The following is an 11,889-nucleotide window of genomic DNA, read 5'->3' on the forward strand; positions in this document are numbered from 1 at the left end:
GACTTGGCTATTATGAAAAGAAAAGAGAAAAAAAAAAGAAAGAAAAGGTTAGAGTCTTTAGGAGGGGAATGTGTTTAAGTAAATTTAAAGTCTAGTGAAAGAATGGGAAGAATAAGGTTGTTTAAAGATGGTTCTAGTTAAAGAAAAGAAAGAAAGAAAAGAGAAGTCTAGCAAAATGCTTATATGTCTTAAGAATAAGAAGAAAAGAGAACCATAGCAAATAAGTAAGAATCCCCCATTCCACTAGAAAGATCAAATAAGAAACCTCTCCTAAGACTTTAAAACCAAAAGAGAAAAGGGTGAAAAAGAAGAAAAGAAGTTAAAGGGTAGCACTAGGACCAATTGTGTTTAGATTGATAGGATAAACACTTTGGGTGCCTTTGGGTAGACAAGGTTTTGTTCTTGTATGTGTCTAAGTGTTCTTACCTTTAGCATTCTTCTAAAGCTCAATTCATTTTTTATGAGAGAACCTTGATATTGATAAGCCCTACTCTAAAAAGAGACCATCATTGTCTCTAAACCTTTTACTGCCAAGCCAAATGAGTTTAAGCATTGCATAGAATTGATTCATGTTCTTGATTAATGAATGTTAAAGGAAATGGTTGATTTGAATGCATGTGGATGTCTAAGGCTCAAATCAGTGAAGGTTGTGATATGCTTGTCTAAAGTCTTTAAGTATAGCTCATTCAACTTGCATCATAGTACTAGTAACTTGGACATTGATTCTAGATAGTCTATTTGCAAGCTTTAGGAGCTGAGATCCCACTTTCAAACCTCACCTACCTTCTTTTGTCTTGATTATTTGCTTGAGGGCAAGCAAAGACTAAGTTTGGGGGTGTTGATGTTCATATATTTTACCTTGTTTTCCCTTAGTTTATTCACAACTTTTGCATCTTTTGCTATCCATTTAGGCCATTATTGTGTAGCTTTAGGACTAATCATGCATTAGAGTATAGTTGCATTGCATTTGCATCTTTTCATGCATAAACAGGTGATTTTGGAGCTTAAGGAGCATAGAAGCAATGTTGAGGAGAAGTGAAGCAATCCTGAGGAGAAAACAAGAGAGTTAAGGCTGTAGAATCAAGGTCCGGAGTCCAACTCGACCGCACCACTCGACCACCACTCGACCGTGTGCTGAGGAGGACTCGACCGAGTGGAGAATGCACGAGAGAAGCCAGCTCGACCAGCCACTCGACCGAGCACTGGTCGAGTTGACCGAGCCGTTGACCACTTTGACTTTTTGTATTTTTAGGGCTTCCACCTCACCTCCTATATAAGGCCCTTGTACTTGCAGCCACAAAAGAGTCCAGCTTTTTAGAGAGTCTAAAACCTAGTTTTTACCTTTTTTAGATATTATTCCTTTTGCACTTTTATTTTATTTTTAGATCTTGTACTTGTTTGAGAGAGAAAGACTAGATTCTTATATTTTGTTTGTTTCATAACTTTCAAAGTATTAAGATTTCGAGTTTTATTCCTTCATCAATATTGTAGATCTCTGTTTCATCTCTCTCATGATGCAAGTTTCATTATTTTCTGGGTTTTTGACATATTTCACCATGTGTTCTTGTGAGTAGTTTGTTTAGGACCTTGAGGATGGGTTAGGCTGGGTTGATCTTGTGGTTTGTTTGATTTGGTCAAGCTTGATTGTTGTAGATCTCTTCTAGGCTAGATGATCTTAATGCTGATCCTATATCTGAGAGGGTAGGGGTTGATTTCAAGCATCTTAGCATCACACCAATGTCTAAGGAGCATAGATAAGGCTAGATCTAGAGCTTACCATTAGGCTTGCTAAGAGATTAGGAGTCTTGTTTGGTTTGAGATGTATTGCTTAATGCTTGCTTGTGTAGATTCTTTTCTTTGTGAGAACAAGTCTAGAATTGCATAGGTTTGATTGTTTCTTGCCATGAGAGTGGATTAAACATGTATTAGAATAGTATGTCTAGAGATCAGCTCAATGTTTGCTTGAGATTTGTTGACCAAGTTAGATAACCACAATGATTAGCTCAGCCCATGAGTCCCTCCTCAAGGCCTTCTTTGTTATTGAAATCCTAGTCTAAATATCATTGCTTGTTTGTTGTTTGATTGGTTTTAGCATTGCTCTGTTTTTCTTGTGTTGCTCTGTTTTCACGTTTAAGTCTAGCTCGACCACCCACTCGACCTACACTCGGTCGAGTGCTGCTCGAGTTCATCCCCAGAACTTGTGTTTTTGATTTGTGATTGTCTTGTTTCATTCCTGTTTCATTTCCATTTCATTCACGTAGTTTCCTGTTCATTACTTGTCTTGCATTAGTTCATTAGCATAGTTTCTATCTCTGTTCTAGTTTCATTATAGCTTCAAGTTGTTTGTTCTGTTTGCATTTAGTATCCTGTTCTAGTTGTTTTTACTTTCTGCATTTCATATCTCATTTTAGGATTGTTAGTGACAAACAATCTTTACAATTGGCTTGACTTAGACTCATATGCACATCTTAATTGTTCACAATCACTCAGATAGGATTGACACCTCTTATACTGCAACTGCATAAGGGGAATTGAAACACCCTGACTTCTATTCATTCCATACATCATCTTTCCATACATCATTCATTCATACACCAGAAAGAAAGTCAGTTTCAAATATGTCTAGAGGTCGGCTGTGGTAATGATGTATGGTGACTAACCATTTGTACTTCCTTTGGTTGCTTGACATCGAGTTTGAACTAGGCTAAGTTCAATCGAATTCTATTTGATATATCTCTAAATGCATCCTCCTTGAAACAAAAACCTAAAACCATCAATAATAATGATAAAATAAAAAAAATAAAAACATACCTAAATAAAAGAAGGGTAATGGTAGGTGGTGAGGATGGTGGTGGTTCGGATTTGTCTCGCTTAAACGGATGAACGGTCGCAGACATAAGCAGCTGGTACGGTCACAATCATTAGCAGCTAACATTGGACGTGGTACATGGTACATGGGACATGGCATCGGCTACGGTTTATATGGCTTATGTGGACTCTAGGCATCGATCACTCAAGGATGGTGATGATCCGTCGCCTTCGGCATTCTTCGGTCACATTGAAGGTGGCCGGTCAATAGTTGGTACTTGCCACTAGACATAGTGTGCATTGCCAATCCATGGGGACTTCTTCTTCCATCTTTTTGGCTTTTCTATTTTCTATATATTTTTTTAAACCTGAAACTAAAATGTAAAAATATTAAAAATAAAAGAAAATAAATCCTAAAAATAAAAACTTATTAGACATGGGTTGCCTCCCAAGTAGCGCACTTGGTTAACGTCGTTGGCTCGACGGTGGCGGCCAAGTTAGGCTTGAGAGTTAGCTTCGGGAATCAATGCTCCTTTGGCTCCTTTGATATATTGATAGTCTGCTTCAGCTTCAATAACAAGTTGTCCTTTTGCAGAAGTTTCAAAAACTTTTGCATGAAGAAGAACTTCTATAGTATGCCTTATCATTTCTTGGATCTGTTCCTTGCTATTGCTACTTAGCTCAGGAGGAACTATTATCTTGATCTTGGAAATTTGTGGTGGCTTAGGGGGTTTAGGTTGCTTGGGTAGCAGGTTCTTGATGCTTGTGGACGCTGAATGGTCGAATTGCTTCAGCTTGTCAATGTTAGGATCCATCGGTTCTTCATGTAATGAGTTGGATGGCCATAGCTTTGGCTTAGAGATAGTCGGATATGACTTCTTCTTGTTGATGTTGGTGAAAATTGTCCTCTTTGACTTGTGTTCGATGATAGCTCCAACAGTAGCTAGGAATGGTCTTCCTAAAATCAATGGTTTCTCGGTCTTGTCTTCCATATCCAAGATGTGAAAATCGGTAGGGACTATGCAGTCTCCTACTACAAGTTGTAGGTCTCGAACTAATCCATCGGGAACCTTTTGTGATGAGTCTCCAAAGACTAAACTGAGGTTGGATGACGATATGTCTCGCAATCCTAACTTTTCAGCTACACTTCTTGGCATATCATTAACATTCGCACCAGAATCACAAAGAGAGTTAGAGAATTCAATGCCTGTTATGGAGCATGAGCAAACAAAACGTCCTGGGTCTTAAGTAGCTTGCGGCTTCTTCATCAAATGGACATGTTATACGAATAACATCTTCATAAGAGTCATAGAGCGGTACCGTAGGCTTGGCTTCACGGTAGGTGAGAGCTGGTACGGCTGAGATAGTGATATGTCTATATTTTGCATCTCCTTAGCATGCATTTGTCATACATTTAGCTAGGATAACTAGTCATTTTGCATCAGTTTAGAATCTCTTTTATACACTTTGCAGTTTAGGAAGTTTTTGCATCATCCTTGCATGCATTGTGCATTTCAAAGTATTTCACGTGTTTAGGAGACGTCGGAGATGCACACGATCGATCCACTCTCAGCGGCCACAATCGAGCCACTCTCAACCTCCACAATCGAGCCACTCTCAGGGCACCAGTCGGACAACTCAATCGAGCCATCACCCGAGCCACCGGTCTAGAGAATTGAGTCATCTTTCCAATGCCGTTTATTTCAAGCCAATCGGAGGTGTGGTTCAAGAGTTATCATCGTTTTAGTAGATGCGTATACACCCAGCTCGAGCCACTTTCACCGACCACGCTTGAGCCACTCTCACCGACCATGCTCGAGCCATTTTCACTCGCATGGCTCGACCCACTCCTACTCACACCAATCGAGCCACTGGACGCACACGGACGAAATCACGCATGCCAGGAAGACGCTCCGTCTGACACGCTTCAGGAGACTCCCGAACCGACGCTCTATCTTGTCGTTTTAAGTTTTAGAGATTCACACGTTTTTACTATATATACATTTTGTTAAGTCTTGGTTTAAGACATCTTATCTTTATTCTCGTTTTATTCTTAAGGTTCTACCTAGCCACCTAAAACGTTTGAGACTTTGTATCCAGATATCTTTTAATCCGTTTAGTTTTTGCATCTGATTTCTTCTGCAAAGTTGTTCATCTCATTCTTGTCTATCTTATTATGCTTTGGTCAATATTTTCTGAATTTATGTCTTCGGTGATGATTTCCGGATCTGAGTAGTGCTAGAGTTCTTGGGGATGTGATAGATTAAGTGGAGGATCTTAGGATGTAGAGTGTTTAAGCTTGATTTGTATGATTCCCTTCTGGAATAGTGTTACAATTACTAGTTTCTCTCTGATCAGTTGGAACTAGGTTCGAGACATTTCCACACCCAAAAGGTGTTTGATAAAATGTCTGACCAACTAGTGCCAGAGACTTACATTCCTAGCCTAAGAGATTAGTTGTCTAGGATGTTTGTTGACGTGAATGAACTTGTTTTTCATGCCATGCTTGATCATATTTCTCTAGCGAGAGCTAGGTATGGAAGTGGTTGAGTCTGAGTAGCTTTTGCCAAGAGATTGGATTAGCTAAGGTGTGATGTTCATTGTTTAGGGATAGTTTGCTTGTCGTATGTTAAACACTCTGTAGACTAGGAGACTCCACCGACATCAATTACTCCCATCCTTAGGACTTTTATCTTTTTGATTGATATTACATTCCTGAGACTGTTTCGTTTGTTCATGCTTAGAATCATTTTCGGTTCCACTTATTCTTGTTCGCTTCTTGTCATACATTTTCGTTTCTAGTTCTGTGACTCATTTCCGTTTTGCATTCTGATCACTCTAGGATTGTTAGACATAAAAGCACTCTTTTTGAATTAGCTTAACTTGTGATTTCTTGATTGCATCTTGAGTGGTAGCAACATCCCATTTGGATTGACACCTCAAGTACTACAACTGCATAAGGTTAATTGAACCTGCTAGGACACACAAAAATCTTAGTATCAATTTGGCGCCGTTGCCATTTGGGAATTGTTTTGTTACATTTAAGATTTCAAGTTTTACAAGATTAATTTCTATCCCACTTATCATTCTGAGTACTGACTTGTTTTGGTTGTCTGCTTGTTTATTTTGCATCTCAGGAACCTGTTGATTGCAACGTTGCATGCACACGAGATCAAGAGGACATCAGAACCTCCTTCCTGCTATCGACGATATCAACCGGTTACAAAGACCACAACAAGCTCGTCAACTCACTGATCATCCCGCACTCGTCGCAATGGAACAACCGAATGGACCACATCCGGGACCGTAAAACATTGGTGCTAGGGATGCACCAAACACTCACACTCAGCGTGCTGGAATCGTCCCTCTCGCCATGCAGAACAACAACTTCGAAATCAAAGGCAGTCTGATCTCCATGATCCAAGGGAACAAGTTTCATGGGTTGCCTATGGAGGATCCACTAGACCATTTGGATGATTTTGACCGTCTGTGCAGTCTCACCAAGATCAACTGCGTGACTGAGGATGGTTACAATTTGCGCCTCTTCCCATTCTCCTTGGGAGACAAAGCTCATCAATGGGAGAAAAACAGTTCAAAACCCCAAGGACTATGCTACTATGCATGCCATCACCACCCAAGCTGTAGATGTACGGCTCACTGAGGATAATGAGAGTTTAGATGGGGAGGAATTTCTTCAATATGAAGTTTAGATAAAGGATCTTGTCGAGGTGCTCAAGGATCCAATTAAGTCAGCCAAGCAATCTGATCCTGAAGCTACTAAAGAACCCACTGCTCCCAAGGATAAACCTGTGAGATTCATTCCTCCACCATACAAGCCACCTCTACCATTTCCAGTGAGGTTTAAGAAGCAACTTACTGAGAAGTATAAAGCTCTGTTCGAAAACCAAGTCAAGGAGATTGAACTTAGGATGCCTTTGCTTGATGGATTTGCACTTGTGCCTCAATATCAAAAGTTTTTAACTGATTTGGTAACAGAAAGGACTAAAGAGAAGGAGGAGATAGCTAAAGGAGCTCAAGCTAAGGTTTTGGAAGATGAGAGGGTAGTGCATGACATAGGTGGGGTTATTCATTAATGCAAAGCTGTTATTTAGAAGAAGATTATCCCAAAGAAGCTAGAGGACCCTGGTTCTTTCGCCTTGCCTTGTTCTCTAGGTCCATTGACCTTTAAAAAGTGCCTATGTGACCTTGGTGCTTCAGTAAGCCTCATGCCACTCTCTGTAGCTCAGAAGCTAGGATTCAACGAATATAAGTCATGCAACCTCCGCTTAATATTGGCTGATAGGACTACTAGATTGCCTCATGGTCTACTAGAGAACTTGCCCATCAAAATTGGACAAGCTGAGATTCCTACTGATTTTGTGGTCCTGGGAATGGATGACGAGCCTAAAGATCCACTAATCCTGGGAAGACCTTTCTTAGCTACAGCTGGAGCAGTCATTGATGTCAAGAAAGGGATGATTGATCTCAATCTGGGTAAAAACTTCAAGATGAAGTTTGACATCAAGGATTCTAAGAAGAAACCAACTATTGATGGGCAGACCTTCGTGATTGAAGAGAAAGATCATAAAGCTGGGTTTGACATCTTTGAGAGTGTGAATGAGGCAGAAACTGAGGTTTTGGTAACCAAAGAGAAAACTCAAAGTGTCACTCGACCATTCTCCAACTCTAGTGCAGTCGTTACCCTCCCTAAGCGTCACGCGGTTAACAGTTTGTATAAACTCCAAAATACTCAGATTCTAAGAGATTCAGTGAAAGAGTTAACAGCTATGGTGAAGGAGATGAGTGGGCAAATCAAGAAACTCCAAGGTACAATGAGAAGTTCTCCTCCAAGGAAATTAAGGAAGAGGTTTGGGATAATGAAGAAGAGGTGTTGCAGAGTTCAACCACCACCGTGTGTTCTCAACCATCGTCGACTCGAGCAAGGTTCAACCGACGGCGTGGAATCAGACTCAACCCACGCCTCCGCTGTCACGCTCGAGCCAATCTCACTCCACACACGTTGTTTGATTTACTTTTGTCTTGCTCTGTTTTGTTTGCATTGCCCTGTTTCTCGCATTTGTCCGACTCGACCTTGTACTTGATCGCACACTCGATCGAGTGCTTGCTCGAGCTCATCCCCATAACTCTTGTTTATGCTTTGTGTTTGACCTGTTTCAATTCCTGTTTCATTTTAGTTGCTTTTCTGTTACATTCATTTAGTTTCCTGTTCATTACTTGCCTTGCATTAGTTTATTACTTGCATTACTATAGTTTCTATTTCTGTTTCATTGCATTGTTGTTTAGATCATCCTGTTCTCTTTACTTTTAGCATCTAGTTTTATAAGCTTTTACATTCTGCATTTTACATTCATCATTAGGTTGTTAGTGACAAACATCCTTTATAATTGGCTCAACTTAGATAAATGTGCATGTCCTGATTGCTTGCATCTCACTCAGATTTGGATTGACACTCTTTATACGGCAACATCATAAAGGGAATTGAAACCCCTTGATTTCTACTCATCACATCATATCATCTCATTCATCATCACCCACCATAAATACAAAGTTTCAATTTGGCGCCGTTGCCACAATTGAATGTTTGTTTGTGACATTTAGCATCCACATAAGTCTAAGATTGAGTTCTGTATCTACTTTGTTCATTACTAATCTCGAATTCTTCTTCTGCTTGTCTGTGTTGCGTTTCAGGCACCACTCGACCTTCAACTCAATCACCACTCAACCAAGTGAGTAATCAAGTACTTGATCGAGCCAAGTCCCGGATAAAAATATACCTCACTTCCCAGTCGACTCGACCATCAACTCGAGCCTGTTCTCGACCGAGTACCTGTCCGAGTGGGCGATCGAGTTTGTTAATGCAAACAAGGTCTCAGGGTAATAAGAATCTCCAAAGGCTTCTTGACAACATCAACAGGCTACCTAGAGGTTTAAGACATCAGAGAAGAAGAGTAGTGCAAGAACAAGAGGATCAAGTAATCATGGAGCAACAAGATAACCATGATTAAAGAGCTAGACACATTGGTGATGGGGATGCACCAAACACACATAACCAAAGAGCTGGTATTGTGCCTCCTGCTGTTGCTAATAATAATTATGAGATCAAGAGTGGATTGATCTCTATGACTCAAGCCAACACATTCCATGGGTTGCCAATGGAGGATCCCCTAGACCACCTTGATGAGTTTGACAGGATTTGTGGACTCACTAAAATCAATGGTGTGAGTGAAGATGGCTTCAAGTTAAGGCTATTCCCATTTTCCCTTGGAGACAAAGCTCATATCTAGGAGAAGACTCTTCCTACTGGAGCAATAACCACATGGGATGCTTGCAAGAAAGCTTTTCTAGCCAAGTTCTTCTCCAATGCAAGAACTGCTAGGTTGAGGAATGAGATTTCTGGTTTTGCTCAAAGGAATAATGAAACCTTTTGTGAGGCATGGGAGAGATTCAAAGGTTTCCAAACTCAATGTCCTCACCATGGTTTCAGCAATGAGTCCTTGCTCAGTACCTTGTATAGAGGAGTCTTACCTAAGATAAGAATGCTTCTTGATACAGCCTCCAATGGAAATTTCCTCAACAAGAATGTGGAAGAAGGCTAGGAGTTGGTTGAAAATTTTGCTCAATCAGATGGGAATTATAATGAGGACTATGACAGAACAGTAAGGTTCACCTCCAGTGATCAAGAGGAAAAGTATAAGAAGGACTTGAAGGCAGTTAATGAGAAGTTGGACAAAATTCTCCTAAGCCAGCAAAAAGCCATTCATTTCATTGGTGAAAAAGAGGTTCCAGTTCAAGAAGGAGATGCAGAGTTTGCTGAGTTGTGCTACATACATAATCAAGGAGGATTCAAAGGTTACAACCAAGGAGGATTCAAGAACAACAATCTCTCCTATAGAAGCACTAATGTGGCCAATCCTCAAGATCAAGTCTACCCAACTCAACAACCTCAACAGCCTCAATAGCAACACAACTATGTACCCAAGCAGCAACATCAAGAGTTCCAGCCCCAATTGTGTCCCCCACCAGGGTTTCAGACTAACCAAGGCCAAGAACCAAATTTGAGAGCTATGATGCAACAAATGTTGATTGGGCAAGCAAATGGGCAGCTTGAGGCAGCAAACAAATTTGTTGAGATAAAACAAAGGATGGAAACCATATACAGTGAACTACATGCCAAGTTTGACACACTGACTTCCAGGATTGAGACTATGGAAACCAGAATGAATTCTTCCCCAAAGCAAGACCAAAACAAGGGCAAAGCTATTATGCACTCTATAGAGTCTGCTAATGCTATCAATCTCCGCAGTGGGAGAGTTCTACCACCAAGACAAGGAGCTTTACCAGACACTGAGGATAGTGTAGAACAAGTTGGGGGGGATTTTCAAAAAGAAGAGACTCAGAATAAGGAAGCGACTGAACTCGATGAGCCACTCGACCAGGCACACGATTGAGTGGCTGATCGAGCAGTTTCTCAGGAGAAAGATAAGCCAGCTACCACCAAAGAAAAAGAAGTCTGATTCATTCCTCCTCCTTACAAGCCTCCACTACCTTTCCCAGGAAGATTTAAGAAGCAGATGGTTGAAAAATACAAAGCATTGTTTGACAAACAAGATAGAGAGATTGATCTTAGGATGCCTCTAATAGATGCCTTTGTGATGATCCCTCCTTACCAAAAATTCTTGAAAGATGTTGTGATGGAAAGGATCAAAGAAGTTCAAGGGATGGTGATTCTTAGCCATGAGTGTAGTGCCATAATCCAAAAGCAAGTGAACCCTCAAAAGCTAAGAGATCCTGGTTCCTTCACTCTATCTTGCTCTATATGCCCTTTAACCTTCAACAGATGCCTTTGTGATTTAGGAGCCTCAGTAAGCCTAATGCCCCTATCAGTTGCTAAGCGCCTAGGGTTTACAAGGTATAAGCAATGCAACATATCCCTGATCTTAGCTGATAGATCAATAAGACTACCACCTGGTGTTTTGGAGGATCTACCAGTTAGGGTTGGAGCAGTGGAAGTCCCAACTGACTTTGTAGTCTTGGAAATGGATGAAGAACCAAAAGATCCTTTGATCTTGGGGAGACCTTTCCTAGCTACAGCAGGAGCAATAATTGATGTGAGACAAGAAAAGATTGATCTCAACTTGGGAGAGGACCTCAAAATGACATTTGACATTGTAGAGGCTATGAAGAAACCAACAATTGGAGGACAAGTCTTTTGGGTTGAAGAGTTGGACGAGTTAGCAGGAGAATCGAAGGAAGAACTAGCAGAACAAGATCACCTTAGAACTGTTTTTACCAAAAGTGGAGAGGAAGGGTTCATCCATAAAGAAACCAAGACCTATGAAGAAATACTGGACTCCAGTAGAGAATCGGACCACCCAGAGGTTTTTGAGAGGCTGCCAGCATTAAGAGAAAGTCTGGTCAGTGCAGGTAGCAGAAACAAAGAGCTCGACCTCCCACTCGACCACCAACTTGAGCACATACTAGACCAAGCAGCAACACCACTCGACCGAGTGTAATGCCGAATCTTCTACAAATGATTTGTCTGAGATGAAAGCACCAAAGGTAGAACTTAAACCTCTCCCATCTCGGCTAAGGTACGTTTTTCTAGGTAAAAACTCTACTTATCCTGTAATAGTGAATGCTAATTTGAAAAGTGAAGAGCTTGATTTGCTAGTAGTTGAGTTAAGGAAATTTAGGAAGGCTATTGGTTATTCTTTGGATGATATTAAAGGAATTTCACCTAGTCTTTGCATGCATAGAATTCATCTTGAAAATGAATCTTATTCTAGCATAGAACCTCAAAGAAGACTTAACCCAAACCTAAAGGAAGTAGTAAAGAAGGAGATTCTTAAGTTGCTTGGATCTGGTGTGATCTATCCTATCTCGGATAGTACTTGGGTTTAACCAAGGCATTGTGTCCCAAAAAAGGGAGGAATTACTGTAGTAAAGAATGATCATGATGAGTTAATTCCCACTAGAACTATAACATGACATAGAATGTGCATTGATTATAGGAAGCTTAATTCTGCTACTAGAAAAGATCATTTTCCTCTTCCATTTATT

The 11,889-nt window shown here is 40.5% G+C and overlaps 1 non-coding gene across 1 annotated transcript; it reads right to left on the bottom strand.

The window, feature by feature from the left end:
- Nucleotides 1-9,203: 9,203 nt before the first annotated feature.
- Nucleotides 9,204-9,310, bottom strand: LOC147939992 (small nucleolar RNA R71). Its single transcript, XR_015564792.1, has one exon. It is a non-coding gene; the product is annotated as a small nucleolar RNA R71 (small nucleolar RNA).
- Nucleotides 9,311-11,889: the final 2,579 nt, after the last annotated feature.

This window comes from Camelina sativa, chromosome 8 (genome assembly GCF_030686135.1).
Source record: "Camelina sativa cultivar CO46 ecotype springtype chromosome 8, ASM3068613v1".
NCBI classification, from domain to species: Eukaryota; Viridiplantae; Streptophyta; class Magnoliopsida; order Brassicales; family Brassicaceae; genus Camelina; species Camelina sativa.